Source organism: Magnolia sinica, chromosome 7 (assembly GCF_029962835.1).
Source record: "Magnolia sinica isolate HGM2019 chromosome 7, MsV1, whole genome shotgun sequence".
NCBI lineage: Eukaryota > Viridiplantae > Streptophyta > Magnoliopsida > Magnoliales > Magnoliaceae > Magnolia > Magnolia sinica.
Genome location: NC_080579.1, coordinates 10837458 through 10858620, shown reverse-complemented (window position 1 = coordinate 10858620; position 21163 = coordinate 10837458).

Below are 21163 nucleotides of genomic sequence, written 5' to 3'. Positions count from 1 at the left end.
TCATTGCTCTACTCTTCCTACCTTAATTCGTGCTTAGAAGAACTTAGAAAACATCTTTATATAAACTTTGCTTGGACCGACTTTGAAACCAACTTCAATTTATGCAGCTTTCATACCTTCGATGGGAGCTTCGATGGCACTTCGATGGGATCGAAGTCCGATTGACGAGTTTGATTCGAATTTGGAAGCTATCGGCAATGTACTTTTGAAATCTGCATAAGTCCTTGAGGGCATCCCCCAAGCTTCGATGGCATTAAACTGGCTTCCATATCATCGAACATGTTCTCGATGGGATCAAAAAACATCCAAAACTATCCAACGAGTAAATTCCATCATTCGTGATTTTTCTGATGTCATCAAACTTGCTTTGATGGCATCGAACGGGTCTTCGATGAAATCAAACCCTTCTTCGATGAGATCAAGACCTCCTTCGATGAGATCGAGAGATCGAACCCTCCTTTCAATGAGATCGAGAAATTGAATCCTCCTTTTAATGAGATCGAGAATTGCACTCATATGTCCAACAACCAAACTTGATTTTGTCTGATTTTTCCAATGAAATCGAGCTTCCTTCGCTGGCCGCAAACACTTACTTCGATGGCATCGAATTATCTTACTCAGCACTTTACAACTTCGAATTTCTTCCTTCTTCTCACTCAGTTTTCTTGGATCTTAGACTCTTGAATTCTTCAATCTTGACCTCCAAATATCTAATTTTCACTTCAGTAATTCTTGAGCATCAAATCTATGCCTTTAGAATTATTTTCACCTTAGGCTCTTAAAATCTCCTCGCAAGAGAAAACATGGAGAAATAGATCAATTAAGCATCATCATGTTCTTAAAATCAAGGAATAATAAGGGGAAAATATCCAATATTTCACACTCAACGAGGATCTGAGACGGTACCCGAGCAGCTACAGCCCACTCTAGGGTAGATCACTCAACCATGATGGATTCGTAGCCGGTAGCCAATACAAATCGAACAGCAATGCTGAATGTGCCATTAAATTTGGGCAAAACCACACATCATCTTCTATGCACCAAGTTGGGTGTTACAGATCTCCATGCTATAACTTGAAGGGGGTATTAGAAATGTTTTAATTTTCATGCTTGTTGAGATTAGAATTTTGATTTTATTTATTTTATTTATTTTTTATTTTTTTTTACAAACTTACTTAATAGTTGAGATTTGAATTTTTTTTTTTCATATTTGGGGCCATCCCATTTGTATATACACACCACCATATATTGAAATATATAAGAAAATCTATCAATTATATTCTCCAAATTCATTTTGCATCCTTCAAAATTCTTTGGATCTTTTATTTTTTTAAAAGAGAAAATCTAAAACATTTTTCATAAAAGGATTTTAAAAAATCTATTAATTCCATCAGTACGCTGCCCCATCTATCCCACTAGTTTCTTATTTTTTATGTCACCTAAGCCCATAGGAGTGGTGGGTCATACCAAAAGATCACCGGATAAACAATCGATAGCCCAAGATAGTGAATGGATCAAATCTTGATAAGAGACTTTCAGTTTTTTAATACAGGAAAAATTACTTTTGCGAGAAAAAAAAAAAAAAAAAAAGCGAAACTTTGACACCCTTACAGAGTGCAAGGGATCAAACGCAGGCACTACAAAATTGCTTAGATACTGCATAGGTGAGATACAAAAAAAAAAAGTCAAATAAACCAACAAACTATCCTTTTCAGTTTAGTTGTATCATGAAACATATATATGAGCTGCACGTACGGTAATCTGATTCTTAAAGGACATTTAGTGGACGGTTAAAAATGATAAATATTCCATTATCCATTTTCAGAAAAATAGAAAGAATCCATGAATCAAACGTTAGGATTGATCGAATTATCTTATTTTGAGATCGACCGTGACTTAGAGTAAGTGGGCTAGCTCCATAGTATCATCAGTTTAATTTTTTTATAATGTATGCCACGTGTACAATTTTAATGTGCCTATGCCTAGTGTTATATGCTGCTAGAGTATCATATAACCCATTCAACCTGCCCACAAGGTCCCAAAGATGGAAAACACAAATTTCAGCCTTATACAAAACTTTTATAACCCTCGGGATGTTTTTAATGATGGACGTCATTCAACCACCACTGTTTGCTGTGGTATGGCCCACTTGAGCTTTTGATCTGCTTCATTTTTTAGTTGAACAGCATGGGTAAAACATACACCTAAGCTTTTGATCTGCTTCATTTTAGAATCATATACTAAAATGAGCTCACAAAACAGATGAAGCATAGATAAAATACATACATGACGGTGGGCCACATGGGCCACATTGCCCAACACCCCAGGTATCAAGGTTACCATCCAGTCTACTTTCTTAAGTTGGTGCATTTAAGTTTAATTTAATGATGGCGTTGGTATAGGTGGACTGAGAGATATGAATTGGATTGGGTGGTGGGCCAGCAACACCCAAGGTGATATTTGTGTTTTATACCACTGTAGGTTGCCATCTAAGCCCATATGAGTGGTGGGTCATACCAAAAGATCACCAAATAAACAATACCAAAAGATCACCAAATAAACAATAGATAGCCCAAGATAGTGAATAGATCAAATCTTTATAAGAGGCTAACATTTTTTAATACAGAAAAATTACTTTTGCAAAAAAAAAAAAAAAAAAACAAACTATGACACCCTTACAGAGTAACAGGGATCACATGCAGCACTACGATATTACTTAGATACTGCATAGGTGAGACAAAAAAAGTCAAATAAACTAACAAACTATGCTCTCAGTTTAGTTGTATCATGAACGAACATATATATGAGCTGCACATACGATAATCTGATTCTTAAAGGACATTTAGTGGACGGTTAAAAATGACAAATATCCCATTATCCATTTTTAGAAAAATAGAAAGAATCCATGAATCAAACGCTAGGATTGCTCAAATCATCTTATTTTGAGACCGTGATCGAGTGAGAGTAAGTGGGCTCCATAGTATCATCAGTTTAATTTTTTATAATGTATGCCATGTGTACAATTTTAATGTGCCTATGTCCAGTGTTATATGCTGCTAGAGTATCATGTAACCCATTCAACCTGCCCACAAGGTCACAAATACGGAAAACACAAATATCAGCCTTATACAAAACTTTTATAACCCTCAGGATATGGTTTTAATGATGGACGTTCAACCACCACTGTTTGCTGTAGTATGGTCCACTTGAGCTTGATCTGCTTCATTTTTTAGTTGAACAACATGGGTAAAACATACACCTAAGCTTTTTTATCAGCTTCATTTTAGAATCATATCCTAAAATGAGCTGACAAAACAGATGAACCATAGATAAAATACATACATGACGGTGGGCCACATTACCCAACACCCTAGGTATCAGGATAACCATCCAGTCTACTTTCCTAGGTCAGTGCATATAAGTCTATTTTAATGGCGTTGGTATAAGTGAACTGAGAGATATGAATTGGATTGGGCAGCGACCCAACAACACCCAACGTGATACATGTGTTTTATACCACGGTAGGTTGCAGAGCCATCATGTCATTTATCGAGACCATTCATCTGTTTTACCGGATCATTTCAAGGCGTGAGCCAAAAAGTGAACCAGATCTGAAGCTTAACTGGGCTAGACTACACCATAGGAAACAATAGGAATAATGACACCAACCATTGAAATTTTTCTAAGGCCCACTGTAAACTATCTTTTGCCATCCAACCAGCTGAAAAGGTTATATAAACCTGGTTGAAGGAAAAACACAAATATCAGATTGATCTAAAACTTTTGTAGCCCCTAGGAAGTTTTTAATAGCGGGCCTTCAATCACCACTATTTTTTTATGGTGTGGTCCATTGGAGCTTTTGGTTAGCTTCCTTTTTAGGCTCACAGTTTAAAATGAGCTTGCAAAATGAGTGCACGGTATGAATAAAACATATACATTACAATGGCCCCACAACACATGACACCACTAAGGAGTTGTTGGGGTCACCACCCAATCGGCATCCATAGGTGGTTGCCATTTAAGTCAGCTTTAATGTCAGTCAATATGGTTGAAAAAAAAAATAGGTGGTGACGGGTTGGGCATCATGTTCTATGGGTTTTATATCCACATAGTCCATTAGTTTTGCCGTCTCATGTTAGGGCATGGGTCCAAAAATGAATCAATGTAAAGTTCAAGTGGATCACACATATGAAGCAGCTGCAATAATGATAGCCACATTTGAAAACCTCCCACGTTATAATGTATATCTACCATCTAAGCTTAACGATATTTAATATGATTGGATTGAGATGATGGAGATAGGAAGCAGATTGGATGGTGATGTGTTGGGCATTATGGACCACCATGATGTATGGGTTTTATATCCACATCATCCATCGGTTCATGGACCCAAAAATAATGAAGCAAATCGAAAGCTGGAGTGGAGCTCACTATAGGAAAGAGTTGCAATAATGAGGGCCACTGTTGAAATCTTACAAAGGCACATTGTAATGTTTATATACCATCCAACATCTTGACATGCCAAGGTAATTCTTATTTGCCATCCAACCCATACTTAATAATGTCACATCCACCTTGATAAAGGGAAAATACAAATATCAATTTGATCCAAAGCTTTGGTGGCCCCAAGAAGTTTTTAATGGTGGGCGTTAACTCACCACTATTTTCTGTAGTGTGTACCGCTTAAGCTTTTGATCATCTTCATTTCTAAGCTCATACACTAAATTGAGCTGGAAAAGTGGATGGATGATGTGGATAAAACATATACATCACAATGGGCCCTACAACACCTAACACCACCTAAATGAGTGGTGTTGGGTTCACCACCCTATCGGCTTCCCTAGGTGGGTGGTGCCAAACTTAAAAAGGTATTTTAATCATAGTTGTTAAGATTATATTCATATAATGATGAGAAGAAGTGATTGGTGGTGACCCAACACCACTCATGTACTTATTGTGGGGTGTTATAGGGCCCACCACGGTATCTGTGTTTTATATCCATGCCATCTATCCATTTAACCAGGTCAATTTATTACATGAGCTCAAAAATGAAGCAAATATGAAGCTCATATGGACCACACCAAAGGAAAAGGTGAGGAAAATGACACCCATCTAAAAAAACCATCCTAAGGCCCACCATAATATATTTTTTCCTCTCAAAAGATAAACATTCAATAATATTGGGGCAGAGATTTAATCACCATAATGTTTATTTGCCATCTAACTTGTGGATAAGGTCATGTAGACTCATACACAGTGAAGATGAAAGTATAAGCTTAATCAAAAACTTTTGTAGCCCTCCACCAAATTTTAAAGGTAGGCATTCAATAGCCATTATTTCCTATGGGGTGTTCGACTAGACCTATTAATCTACTCTTATATTTTGGATTCATGCCATAGAATGAGCTAGAAAAATAGATGGATGGCCAGGATAAAATACATAGATCATGGTAGACAAAACAATGCCTGACACCAACACCTACCAAGGTAGCAAATTGGTGTCACCACCTGATCCACTTCCTACGTTGGTGGCCAAAATTAAAAGAGGATAAGATTGGGTTAAGATGACATTGATAGTAAGCGGATTGAGTGGTGGCCCAAAACAAACCGTCCTCAGTCTGTTTTGTCAAGTCATTTAAGGACACAACACCAGCAGTCAAGTATATCCAAAGCTCACGTGAACTACGCCAAAGGAAACGGTAGGGAGACACCACCCGTGAAACCTGTCTAGGCCAAGATAATGTCATTTTTACACCCATCCTATTGATAAGTTCACACAGGTAGACATATGATGAGAAAACATAAATACCACGTGATCCAGAAGTCATGTGGCTCCAAAGAAGTCTTTAGAGTCAGATGTTTAACTGCCACTGTTTTCTATGGTGTTGTCCACTAGGACTTTTGATAAACTTCATTTTTTGACATGAGCTCAAAAATGAGCTTATAAAATGGATGTACAGCATAGATAAAACACATACATCATAATGGCCGTACAGTGCATGACACTATCTAGTTGGGTGGTGTTGGGGTCACCACCCAATCCATCCTAAGGGCATGTTTGGGCGGTGGGATTAGAAGGGATTAGGGGGGATGGGATTCAAAAAACATAATTATTACCCCAGGGCTGGGATTGTTCCCTGTTGCCATGGGATGAGATTAATGCCATGCTTTGTTGGAAATATGGTGGTACATTGAATGGATATACCCACAATCATTTGAAATTACTAAGAATAACACACGTGTTATATCTAAACCGTTCATTTGTTTTGTAACCTCATTTTATGGCGTGGGCCTAAAAATGAGGTAGATCCAAAACTTATGTGGCCCAAAAGAAGTTTTCAACGGTAAATATTCAATCCCCGTTGCTTTCTATGGTGGAGTCCACTTAAGATTTAGATTTACCTGATGTTTTGGCCCATGCTCTAAAATGAACTCAAAAAATGGGTGGACGGTGTAGATATAGCCCACACATCATGGTAGGACCTACACAACTTGCTAACATTGAGTGAAATTGGCACGGGCCAATGCAATTCCATCCTATCTAATTCCAAGCTTTTCCATTCTTCCCAATCATGGAGTGAAATTGGCACAGGACCAGTGGGATTAAAAGGGATTAGGTGGGATGGGAGGGATTAGGTGGGATGGGATTCACCTGGTCGTGAGCCAATTCTACTCCATGTTTTGGACGAATGGAAAAGCTTGGAATTACGTTAAATAGATTTGCATTGGGTCCTGTGCCAATTTCACTCAATGTTAGCAAGTTGTTGTAGGTCCTGTCATGATGTGTGGGCTATATCCACACCGTTCACCCATTTATCGAGATTATTTTAGATCGTGAGCCAAAAAATCAGGTAAATCTAATGCTCAAGTGGACCCCACCATAGAAAGCAACAGGGATTGAATACTTACCGTTGAAAACTTCTTTGGGCCACATAAGTTTTGGATCTACCTCATTTTTAGGTCCATGCCATAAAAGGAGGTTACAAAACAAATGAACAGTTTAGATATAACATGTGTATTATTCTCAGTAATTTCAAATGATTGGTGGTATATCCATTCAATGTACTACCTTGTTATCAACAAAGGAGGGCATTAATCTTATCCCATGGCAACACGGGACAATCCCTGCCATGGGTAATAATTATATTTTTTGAATCCCATCCCCCCTAATCCCTTCTAATCCCACTGCCCAAACAGATCCTAAGGTTGTTGCCATTTAAGTAGGACGAATTGGGTGGTGACCCATGGTGTATGGGTTTTACATCCATGCTGCCTGTCCATTTTGCCACCTCATTTTATGGCATGAGCTAAAAATGAAGCGGAACTAAAGATAGAGTGAACCACACCATAGGAAATAATTTGGATAATGATGGCGACTGTTGAAAACTTTCAAGGGCACACTATAACGTTTACTAACCATCCAAACTTCTTACATCACGCCATAATTTTTATTTGCCATCTAACCATTTGATAATGTCGCATCTACTGATATGTTTTTCCAGCTCATTTTAATGCATGTACCTAAAAAGAAGCAGATCCAATTTTCAGGAGAACCACACCATAGGAAGACATGATGATTGAATGCATGCCATTAAAAAATTTATATGGCCACTATAATGTTTATTTTTCATCCATTCACTATGTCACATGGAAATGGATGAAGAGGGAAAAAACAAATACAAGCTTGATTAATTACTTTTGTCATCGATCCCTGAGAAGTTTTTAATGGTAAATCATCATTATTTCCTGTAGGGTGATTCACATGAGATTTAGATCTACTTCATTTTTCAGTTCATGCCCTATAATGAGCTGGAATAATAGATGGACGGCATGGATATGTACATCAAAGCCGCACGGTCAAGGCAGCGTTGTGTTAGCTGAGGCCGAGGAGCCCGTAATCCGCTTCGGATGTAGTCACTTCAGGAAATGAACCACGCTAAGGGAAGTGGATGGGCCGGTCTACCACACACCACCGACTTAGGTGGTATGGTTACGTGTCGTCCGAAGATTAGCGGTGACGTGCCTCGAACTCTGAGCTGTATGAATGTTAGCCCACGAACCCTGTGCTGTATGAACAGTTCAAAGGACATCAAAGTTATATGGACCTATCATCATGCATGTATTTTACCCACACCATTTATCCATTTGGCGATATCATTTTTTAGAGTATTATTCAAAACATGAGCCATATCCAAAGCTTAAATAGACCATAGCAAATAACAGTGGGAGAATGATTCTCAAGGTTAAAACATTCATATGGCGCATTTATTTTCTATCCAATCAGTTTGTAAGGTTACTCATACTTGGTTGAAAAGGAAAAATAAATATCACATTGATCCAAAAATTTTGTGGCCACCAAAAGGCTTTCAATGGTAAACGTTCAAACCCCATTGATTTTTTGTAGTGTGGTCCCCTTGATCTTTGAATCTGTGTTATTTTTCAGCTCAAGCCATATAATGAACTCCCCAAATGTATGGACAGTTTTGATATAATATATACCTGATAGTGGGACCTAGAGAAATTAGTGACATCAACACAGCAGCCAGTTCGGTGGTGTGTGGTACACCAGGCAATCTGCTTCCCGTGTTGAAATCAGATTGTGTACCGAGTAACTCAATAGGCTCTGATGGTACTGAGTAAACTCTGTTGGGCCCACCGTGAATGTATTTGGTCTATCCATGCTAACCATCCGTTTTTCCATCTTATTTTAGGGGTTGAGACTAAAATTTAATCATACCAAAATATCAAGTGGTCCATACCATTGGAAACAGTTGGAATAATGACTTCCACTGTTGAAACCTTTCTAGGGCCCACATTGATGTTTATTTCTCATCCAATCTATTCATGAGATAAAAAAGACATAAATGAAGGGAAAACACAAATACAAGCTTGATCCAAAACTTCTGTGGCCCCCAAGAAATTTTCAACAGTATATGTTCAATTCACACTGTTTCCTACAGTGTGGTCCACTTAAGGTTTTAATATACTTTATTTTTAAGCTCAAGCCCTAAAATTATCTGGTAAAATGGATGGACAGCGGATAAAATACATAAATCACGGTGGACCCCATAGAGTTTACTAAGTACGCAATCCGCTTCCCCCCGCGTTAGGGTAGATCTTGCAAGTGCTTTGGGCACACAGGCATATGTAGACATGTGCTCTATTAGAAATTATAAGTGTTTCTTGTACACAACAGAGGATAGAAGAAAATGATAACGAAATGATCAGATCTATCAGGTTCAAGGCTTGACTTGAATAGTCAATTTTTCAAGACAGATTTGCTGTCCTTTTTTTGGAATTTCTAGCAAGTGCAAACAAATCAAATCTACAAATTGTCTTCAGGATACAATGAACTCTCAATCCAATTTTCAACATGAAAATTTACACATTTAAGTGTTGAATAAATCTCTAGTTTTAACACTGATATACCTTAAGACGTTCAGAAAAAACTCAGTAAAAGATCAGATCAAGAGTAATTGTACATAAGATAATATAATCTTAAGGATTAAAAATAAAAGTATTTTTTTCTGGATTATAGTATCCAGGATTTATATCAATTGAAAGGTTATGGATTTCTTCCTGAAGAGGTGCTGAAGAGCCTCTTCAAAAAATCCATACCCATTTACAGCAAATAATTGCCTTCCCATGAAAGGACATGACTCTTTGTCCTATGACAGTTATTTCTTTACCCATTCAGACAGGAGCAGTTATCCAACAGGAAAAACCATATCCACATAAGCAACATGTGGCATAGGTGTCACATGTACAATCATGTCACAATTACTCTCAATCATAAAAAAGGTAATAAAACATCAGGGTAGACCCCAGTTCAATACCAATTGAATCATGACACAAAAAAGTTTGAACCGTGTGCCAAAAATACTAGGGATCTTATTACTCCTTACGACGATGCGAAATGCTAAGTGTGCCTAATAAAGAGCCAAAAAGCGCCCAAGCAACCCTCCTTTCAATGAGATCAAGAATTGCACCCATATGTCCAACAACCAAACTTAATTTTCTCTGATTTTTTCAATGGGATTGAGCTTCCTTTGGTGGCATCAAACACTTACTTCGATTGCATCGAAGCTGTGTTCGATAGCATCGAACTATCTAGTTCAGCACTTTGAGTTTTTGCACTTTCTAACTTCAAATTTCTTCCTTCTTCACTCAATTTTCTTGGATCTTGGACTCTTGAATTCTTCAATCTTGACTTTCAAATATCTAATTCTCACTTTGGTAATTCTTGAGCATCAAATTCATGTCTTTAGAATCTTTTTCACCTTAAGCTCTCAAAATTACCTCACAAGAGAAAACATGTAGAAATAGTCAATTAAGCATCATTATGTTCAAAACCAAGGAATAATGAGGGACAATATCCAATATTTCACACTCAACAAGGATATGAGACATTACCCGAGCAGCTGCAGCCCACTCTAGGGTAGATCACTCAACAATGATAGATTCACAGCCGGTAGCCAATACAAATTGGATGGCAATGCCGAATGTGCCGTTAAATTTGGCCAAAACCACGCATCGTCTTCTATGCACCAAGTTGAGTGTTACAAATCTCCATGTTATAACTTGAAGGGGGTATTAGAAATGTTTTAATTTTCATGCTTGTTAAGATTTGATTTATTTTTGTTTTAACAAACTTCCTTACAAGTTGAGATTTGAAATTTTTTCTTTCATATTTGGGGCCATCCCATTTGTATATACATACCACCATATTATATTGAAATATATAAGAAAATCAATCAATTATATTCTTCAAATTCATTTTGCATCCTTCAAAAAAATTTGGATCTTTTATTTTTTTTTAAGAGAAAATCTAAAACACTTTTCACAAAAGGATTCTAAAAAATCTTTTAATTCCATCGGTATGCAGCCGCATCTTTCCCACTAATTTCTTTTTCTTTTTTTTTTAATGCCATCTAAGCCCATATGAATGGTGGGTCATACCAAAAGATCACCAAATAAACAATCGATAGCCCAAGATAGTGAATAGATCAAATCTTTATAAGAGACTAATATTTTTTAATACAGAAAAAATACTTTTACAAGAAAAAAAAAAAAAAAACCAACTTTGACACCCTTACAGAGTGCCAGGGATCATACGCAGGCACTCTGAAATTGCTTAGAAATTGCATATGTTAGACCAAAAAAAAAAAAGTCTAATAAAACTATGGTTTTCAGTTTAGTTGTACGCATACCATAATCTGATTCTTAAAGGACATTTAGTGGACGGTTAAAAATGACAAATAACCCATTATCCCTTTTCAGAAAAATGACAGACCAAATGAACCACAGATTTTATTATTATTATTATTATTATTATTATTATTATTTTATTTTTTAACATACATCACCGTGGGCCATGTTGCCCGATACCTCAGGTATCAAGGTCACCATCCAATCCAATTTCCTATTTTAATGATGGTGTTGGATTGGTGGTGACCCAACGACACCTAACGTGATACATGTGTTTTATGTCATGGTAGGCTGTAGTGTGATGAAGTTTGAAAATATTGACCCTACATTTCTTATTGTTATCTTTGAAGAATATATACAAGGAAGGAAAGCTAAAAATAAGCGTAATTGTTACAAAAACTTTAACTCGTAATTTGCCATGTTTAGCCTAATAATCAGGTAACTGTTACAAGCAGATGTTCAGCCTAATAATCAACTAAGAGTGATCTTTTCCTTGATTTAAGGAGCCCTCCGTTATACACCCCCGCAAGATGGAGCTGCCATCGGCTAAGCCAATCTTGTGTTTGAGAGAATCTGTGCAGTGTCATGACAATGGTTTTGTCAGTAAATCCACGAGTTGATCTTGAGTGTTGACATGATGAACATTGAGAATGCCACGTTGAACCATATCACGAACAAAATGTAGATCAATCTAAATATGTTTCATCTGAGAATGCTGCACTGGATTAAACTGAGGTGAGTTGCACCCAAATTATCACACAACAATTTTGGTGAATCTTGCATTGGTAACCCGAGTTCTGTGAATAGTGATAGCAGCCACACAGTTCTAAAGCTGCATTTGCAAGGGATCTATATTCATCTTCGGTCAACGATCTTGCTATAGCTCTTTGTTTTTTTGAACTCTAAAATATGGGGTTTGATCCAAGAAAGCATATGTATGCTGATGTGGATATACGATCATCAAAATTGCTCGCCCAATCAGCATCAGAGTATGTTGTGAGAGTAAAACTGGAATTTTTAGTGATGTGGATGCCATGAAAGATAGTTTTCTTCAAGTAGCGAAGGAGTCTCTTTACAGCTGCCCAATGAGCTAATGTGGGGAGGTGCATAAACTGTGAGAGTTTATTTATGGAGAAACAAATGTCTGGACGGGTGAGAGACAAATATTGAAGACTGCCAATGACACTTCGAAACTCGGTACTATCAAAAGATGTTGTACCATCAACCAACTTTAGAGTTGTGCTTGTGGACAGCGGAGTAGAAACTTCTTTAGCACCTGTCATGTTGGTTTTAGATAGGAGGTCCCGAATATATTTGTGTTGTGAGAGGAAGAGACTTGATGGAGTAGAAATGACTTCCATACCCAAGAAAAAATGAAGTTGGCCCATGTCCTTTAAAGAGAATCGAATCCAAGTTGGTCAATGATATGAGACACAAGGCGCATGTCACTGCTAGTGATAACCAAATCATCCACATATACCAATAAATAGCACAAGACAGAATTGTGGCGATAGATGAACGAGGAGTCCGCTTTGGAATTTTGAAAACGAAGATTCATGATTGCCAATCTTAGTGCCGAGTACCAGGCTCAAGAAGCCTGTTTGAGGCCATAGATGGCCTTATTTAACCTGCAAACATGGTTAGGTTTTGAGGCATCTTTGAATCCCAATGGTTGGATCATGTATACGGTTTCAGTCAACTCGCCATGCAGAAATGCTTTGTTGACATCAAGTTGTCTCAAGGGCCATCCTTGCATAACAGCAACTGTCAAAATAGTACGAATAGTAGCGGGCTTCACAACGGGGCTAAAGGTTTCCTTGTAGTCCAATCTAGGACGCTGATGATAACCTTTAGCAACAAGCTCTGATACCATGATGAAGTTTGAAAATATTGACCCTACATTTCTTATTGTTATCTTTGAAGAATATATACAAGAAAGAAAAGCTAAAAATAAGCGTAACTGTTACAAAAACTTTGACTCGAAATTTGCCATGTTTAGCCTAATGATCAGGTAGTTGTTACAAGCAGATGTTCAGCCTAATAATCAGCTAAGAGTGATCTTTTCCTTGATTTGAGGAGTCCTCCGTTACAGTGATCGTTTCATTTATCCAAGCCATTCATCCATTTTACTAGATCATTTTAATGCATGAGCCCAAAAGTGAACCAGATCTGAAGCTTGACTAGCTAGATTAGACCACACCATAGGTAACAATAGGAACAATAACACCCACCATTGAAATTTTTCTAAAGCCCACTGTAAATTATCTTTTTTCCATCTAACCAGTTGAAAAGGCCACATAAACCATCCTAAGACCCACCATCTGCTACTATATTTTGGACTCATGCCGTAGAATGAGCTAGAAAAACAGATGGACGGCGAGGATAAAATACATAGATCATGGTAGACACAACAATGTCTAACACCACCTAACAAGGTAGCAAATTGGTGTCGCCACCCGATCCACTTCCTAGGTTGGTGGCCAAAATTAAAAGCGGTGTTGTAAGCCACTTTAATGATAGTTGATAAGATTGGGTTAAAAATACAATGATAGAAAGTGGATTGAGTGGTGGCCTAAAACAACCTAGTCGTCCTTAGTCTATTTTGTCAAGTCATTTAAGGACACAATGCCAGCAGTACATCCAAAGTCATTTAAGGACACAACGCCAGCAGTCAAGTAAATCCAAAGCCCCTGTGAACCACGTCAAAGTGTGTGGGTTTTATATCAACTCCGCCCATCCATTTTGCCATCTCATTTTAGGGCATAAGCTAAAAATAAAGCGGATCCAAAGGTAGAGTGGACCACACCATAGGAAATAATTTGGATAATAATGGCTACGGTTGAAAACTTCCAAGGGCACACTATAATGTTTACTAACCATCCAAACATCTGACATCACACTGTAATTTGTATTTGTCATCCAACCATTTGATAATGTTGCATCTATGCCGTTGATATGTTTTTCTAGCTCATTTTAATGCATGTACCTAAAAAGAAGCAGATCTAATTTTCAGGAGAACCACACCATAGGAAGACATGATGATTGAATGTATGCTATTAAAATATTTATATGGTCCACTATAATGTTTGTTTTTCATCCAACCTGTTCACTAAGTCACATGAAAATGGATGAAGGGAAAAAAAACAAATGTCAGATTGATTAATAACTTTTGTCATGTGGGAAAATTCATATGAGATTTAGATCTACTTCGCTTTTAGGCTACCGCCCTAAAGTGAGCTGGGACAATAGATGGATGGCGTGGATATGTACATCAAAGCTGCACGATCAGTGCAGCGTTGTGTTTGTTGAGGCCAAGGAGCCCGTAATCCAGGCCGCATGTAGTGACTTCAGGAAATGAACCACGCTAGGGAGAAGCAGATGGGCTCGGGTACCACACACACCGACTTAGGTGGTGTGGTCACGTGTCGTGCGGAAGATGAGCGCTGACGTGCCTCGAACTCCAAGTTGAACGGTTCAAAGGATATCAAAGTTATATGCGCCTATTATCATGCATTTATTTTATCTACACTGTTCATCCATTTGGTGAGATCATTTTAGAGCATTATTCAAAACATGAGTCATATCCAAAGCTTAAATAAATCACACAACAAATAACAGTGGGGAGAATGATTATCACCGTTAAAACATTCATAGGGCGCACCATAACGTTTATTTTCTATCCAATCAGTTCATAAGGTTACTTACAATTGGATGAATAAGAAAAACAAAAATGATATTGATCCACAACTTTTATGGCCACCAAAAGACTTTCAATGGTAGACGTTCAATCCCCACTGATTTTTGTAGTGTGGTTCACTTGATCTTTGAATCTTTGTTATTTTTCAGCTCAAACCTTTTAACAAATTTGCAAAATGTACGGACATTTTTTATACAGCATATACCTGGTGATAGGACTCACAGAACTTAGCCACATCAACACAGCAGCTAGTTCGGTGTGGTACACCAGGAAATCCGCTCCCCGCGCTAGGGCAGGTCTCGTGGGGAAATCAGATGGCATCAGATGGCGTAATGAGTTAATCAGTTTGCTCTCATCGTACTAAGTAAACTCGGTTGGGCTCACCTTGAATTTATGTAGTCTATCTATGCCGTACATCCGTTTTTCTATCTAATTTAAAGCGTTGATCCTAAAATTGAAGCGTATCCAAAGATCAAGTGGATCATACCACAAGAAATAGTGGGGATAATGATTTTCACCATTGGAACCTTGTTAGGCCCACAGTGATGTTTATTTTTCATCCAACCTGTTCATAAGATCACAAGACATGGATGAAGGGAAAAAAAGTAATATAACCTTGATCCAAAACTTCTATGGCCCATAAGAATTGTTTCCTGTTGTGTGGTCCATTTAAACATTGTATATGTTTCATTTTTGGTCTCAAGCGCTATAGAGTTGGATCTTTTATTTTTTTAAGGGAAAATCTAAAACATTTCTCATAGAAGGATTTTAAAAAATCTTTTAATTCCATCAGTATGCGGCCCCATCTTTCCCGCTAATTTCTTTCTGTTTTTTTATGCCATCCAGGTCCATATGAATGGTGGGTCATACCAAAAGATCAACAAATAAACAATCGATAGCCCTAGATACTGAATAGATCAAATCTTTATAAGAGACTAATATTTTTTTAATACAGAAAAATTACTTTTGCGAGGAAAAAAAAAAAAAAAACTTTGACACCCTTAGAGAGTGTCAGGGATCATACGCAGCACTCCAAAATTGCTTAGATATTGCATACGTCAGACAAAATTAAAAAAATAAAATTCAAATAAACTGACAAACTATCGTTTTCAGTTTAGTTGTACACATACCATAATCTGATTCTTAAAGGACATTTAGTGGATGGTTGAAAATGACAAATATCCCATTAACCCTTTTCAGAAAAATCACATAACAAATGAACCACAGATTTATTATTATTATTATTATTATTATTTTAACACACATCACCGTGGGCCATGTTGCCCGGTACCTCAGGTATCAGGGTCACCATTCCGTTCAATTTCCTATTTTAATGATGGTGTTGGATTGGTGGCGACCCAACAACACCCAACGTGATACATGTGTTTTATATCATGGTAGGCTGCAGAGTGATCGTGTCATTTATCCAGGCCATTCATCCGTTTTATTAGATCATTTTAATGCATGAGCCTAAAAGTGAACCAAATCTAAAGCTTGACTAGCTAGATTAGACCACACCATAGGAAACAATAGGAACAATAACACCCACCATTGAAATTTTTCTAAAGCCCATTGTAAATTATCTTTTTTCCATCTAACCAGTTGAAAAGGCCACATAAACCATCCTAAGGCCCACCATCTGCTACTATATTTTGGACTCATACCATAAATTGAGCTAGAAAAACAGATGGATGGCAAGGATAAAATACATAGATGATGGTAGACACAACAATGCCTAACACCACCTAACAAGGTAGCAAATTGGTGTCACCACCCGAACCACTTTCTAGGTTGGTGGCCAAAATTAAAAGAGGTTTTGTAAGCCACTTTAATGATAGTTGATAAGATTGGGTTAAAAATAAAATGATAGAAAGCCAATTGAGTGGTGGCCTAAAACAATCTAGTCGTCCTCAGTCTGCTTCGTCAAGTCATTTAAGGACACAACGCCAGCAGCAAAATACATCCAAAGTCATTTAAGGACACAACGCCAGCAGTCAAGTAAATCCAAAGCCCCCGGGAACCACGCCCCGGTGTATGGGTTTTATATCAACTCCGCCACTCCATTTTGCCATTTTATTTTAGGGCATGAGCTAAAAATGAAGCGGATCCAAAGGTAGAGTGGACCACACCATGGGAAATAATTTCGATAATAATGGCTGCAGTTGAAAACTTCCAAGGGCACACTATAATGTTTACTAACCATCCAAACTTCTGACATCACACTGTAATTTTTATTTGCCATCCAACCATTTGATAATGTCGCATCTACGCTGTTGATATGTTTTTCTAGCTCATTTTAATGCATGTACCTAAAAAGAAGCAGATCCAATTTTCAGGAGAACCACACCATAGGAAGACATGATGATTGAATGCATGCCATTAAAAAATTTATATGGCCCACTATAATGTTTATTTTTCATCCAACCTGTTCACTAAGTCACATGAAAATGGATGAAGGGAAAAAACAAATGTCAGATTGATTAATAACTTTTGTCATCCACGGGAAGTTTTTAATGGTAAATCATCATTGTTTCATGTCGGGTAACTCATCTGAGATTTAGATCTACTTCGCTTTTAGGCTTACGCCCTAAAATGCGCTGGGACAATAGATGGATGGCCTGGATATGTACATCAAAGCTGCACGATCAATGCAGCATTGTGTTAGTTGAGGCCGAGGAGCCCGTGATCCCGGCTGCATGTAGTGACTTCAGGAAATGAACCGCTTTAGGGAGAAGCGGATGGGCTGGGGTACCACACACCACCGTCTTAGGTGGTGTGGTTACGTGTCGTGCGGAAGATGAGCGCTGACTTGCCTCGAACTCTAAGTTATATGGACGGTTCAAAGGATATCAAAGTTATATAAGCCTATTATCATGCATTTATTTTATCTTCCGTTCGTCCATTTGGCGAAAATCATTTTAGAGCATTATTCCAAACATGAGTCATATCTAATGCTTAAATAAATAACACAACAAATAACAGTGGGGAGAATGATTATCACCATTAAAACATTCATCGGGCACACCCTAACGTTTATTTTCTATCCAATTAGTTCATAAGGTTACTTACAATTGAATGAATAGGAAAAACAAATATGATATTGATCCAAAACCTTTGGGCCACCAAAGTGTGGTTCACTTGATCTTTGGATCTTTGTTATTTTTCAGCTCAAACCTGATAACAAATTTGCAAAATATTCGGACATTTTTTATACAACATATACCTGATGATGGGATCCACAGAACTTAGTGACATTAACACAGCAGCTAGTTCGGTGGTGTGTGGTACACCGGGCAATCCTCCCCCGTGCTAGGGTAGGTCACGTGGGAAAATCGGATGGCGTGTTGAGTTACTCAGTTCGCTCTCATTGTAATGAGTAAACTCAGTTGGGCTCACCTTAAATTTATGTACTCTATCCATGCTGTACATTCACTTTTCCATCTAATATAAATGGTTGATCCTAAAATTGAAGCATATCCAAAGATCAAGTGGATCATACCACAGGAACACTAGGGATAATGATTTCCACCATTGGAACCTTCTTATGCCCCACAGTGACGTTTATTTTTCATCCAACATGTTCATAAGATCAGACAAACATGGATGAAGGGAAAAAAGTAATATAATCTTGATCCAAAACTTCTATGGCCCATAAGAATTGTTTCATGTGGTGTGATCCATTTAAACATTGTCTATGTTTCATTTTTGGTCTCAAGCGCTATAAATTTGGATCTTTTATATTTTCTAAGAGAAAATCTAAAAAAAATTTCATAAATGGATTTTTAAAAAATCTATTAATTCCACCGCTATGCAGCCCCATCTTTCCCACTAATTTCTTTCCTTTTTTTTTTATGCCATCTAGGCCCATATGAATGGTGGGTCATACCAAAAGATCACCAAATAAACAATCAATTGCCCAAGATAGTGAATAGATCAAATCTTTATAAGAGACTAATATTTTTTTTAATACAGAAAAATTACTTTTGCAAGAAACAAAAAAAAAAGCCTTTGACACCCTTAGAGAGTGTCAGGGATCATACGCAGCACTCCGAAATTGCTTAGATATTGCATAGGTCAGACAAAAAAAAATAGTCAAATAAACTGACAAACTATCGTTTTCAGTTTAGCTGTACACATACCATAATCTGATTCTTAAAGGACATTTAGTGCACTTTTTTTTTCTTTTTTAAAGAATAAGAAAGAAACATCCATCAGGAAATCGGATTGTGTGCTGAGTTACTCAGTGCGCTCTTACTGTACTGAGTAAACTCTGTTGGACCACTATGAATTCATGTGGTTTATCCACGTTGTCCATACGTTTTTCCAGATCATTTTAAGGGTTGAGCCCAAAATCGTAGCATATCAAAAGCCCAAGTAGACCATACCAAAGGAAACAGTAGAAGTATTGATTTCCACCATTGAAACATTTCTAATGCCCCCAGTGATGTTTATTTGTCATCCAAACTGTTCATAAGATCACAAAGACATGGACGGAGGGAAAACACAAATATCATTTTGATCTAAAACTTCTGTGGGCCCCCAATAACTTTTCAACAGTAGACTTCAATTCACACTGTTTCAGGTGGTGTGATCCACTTTATCTTTTTATATAATTAATTTTTAGTTTAAAGCACTAAATTTATACGATAAAACAGATAGACGGAGTTGATACAATGCATGAATTACAGTGGGCCTCACAGAGTTTACTCAGTACGCTTAGCGTACTGAGTTACTCAGTACGCAATCCGCTTCCACCGTGGGCCATGTTGCCGATACCTCAGTTATGAGGGTCACCATCCAGTCCACTTTCCAAAGTCGGTGCATTTAAGTCTATTTTAATGATGGTGTTTGTATAAGTGGACTGAGAGATATTAAGAAATGGATTGGGTGGCGACCCAACAACACCCAACGTGATACATGTCTTTTATATCATTGTAGTCTGAAGAGTGATCATGTCATTTATCTAGGCCATTCATCCGTTTTACTAGCTCATTTTAATGCATGAGTCTAAAAGTGAACCAGATCTGAAGCTTGACTAGATTAGACAACACCATTGGAAACAATAGGAACAATGACACCCACCATTGAAATTTTTTTAATGCCCACGGTAAATTATCTTTTTCCATCCAACCAGCTGAAAAGGTCACATGAACCATCCTAAGGCCCACCATAATGTTTTTTTTTTCCTCAAAAGATAAACATTCAATGATATAGGGGCAGAGATTTAATCACCATATAGTTTCTTTGCCATCCAACTTGTGGATAACGCCATGTAGACTTGTACACAGTGAAAATGAAAGTACAAGCTTAATATAAAAAACTTTTATAGCCCTCAACAAAATTTTAAAGTTAGGCATTGAATCGCCATTATTTCCTATAGGGTGCTCGGCTAGACCTATTAATCTGCTACTATATTTTGGACTCGTGCCATAGAATGAGCTAGAAAAACCAATGGTGGGGAGGTTAAAATACATAGATCATGGTAGACACAACAATGCCTGACCCCACCTACCAAGGTAGCAAATTGGTGTCACCACCTGATCCACTTCCTAAGTTGGTTGCCAAATTTTAAAGCGGTTTAGTAAGCCACTTTAAATGATAGTTGATGAGATTAGGTTAAGATGACAATGATAGGAAGTGGATTGAGAGGTGACCCAACACAAATTACGTGAGATTGGGTTAAGATGACAATGATAGAAAGAGGATTGAGTGGTGACCCAACACAAACTAAATGAGATTGGGTTAAGACGACAATGATAGAAAGCGGATTGAGTGGTGACCCAACACAAACTAGTTGTCCCTGTCTGTTTTGTCGAGTCATTTAAGGACACAACGCCAGAGTCAAGTAAATCCAAAGCTCACGATGAACCACGCCAAAGGAAACACAAGGGAGACGCACCACCCGTGAAACCTTCCTAGGCCGAGATAATGCCATTTTTACACCCATCCTATTGATAAATTCACACATAATTAGATATATGATGAAAAAACACAAATAGCACTTGTTCCAAAACTCATGTGGCTCCAAGGAAGTTTTTAATGGCAGATGTTTAACTGCCGCTGTTTTCTACAGTGTTGTCCACCAGGAGTTTTGATAAACTTCATTTTTTAGCATGAGCTCAAAAATGAGCTTACAAAATGGATGTACAGCATAGATAAAACACATACATCACAATGGCCCTACAGTGCATGACAGTACCTAGTTGGGTAGTGTTGGGGTCACCACCCAATCCGCTTCCTTAAGTGGTTAGCATTTAA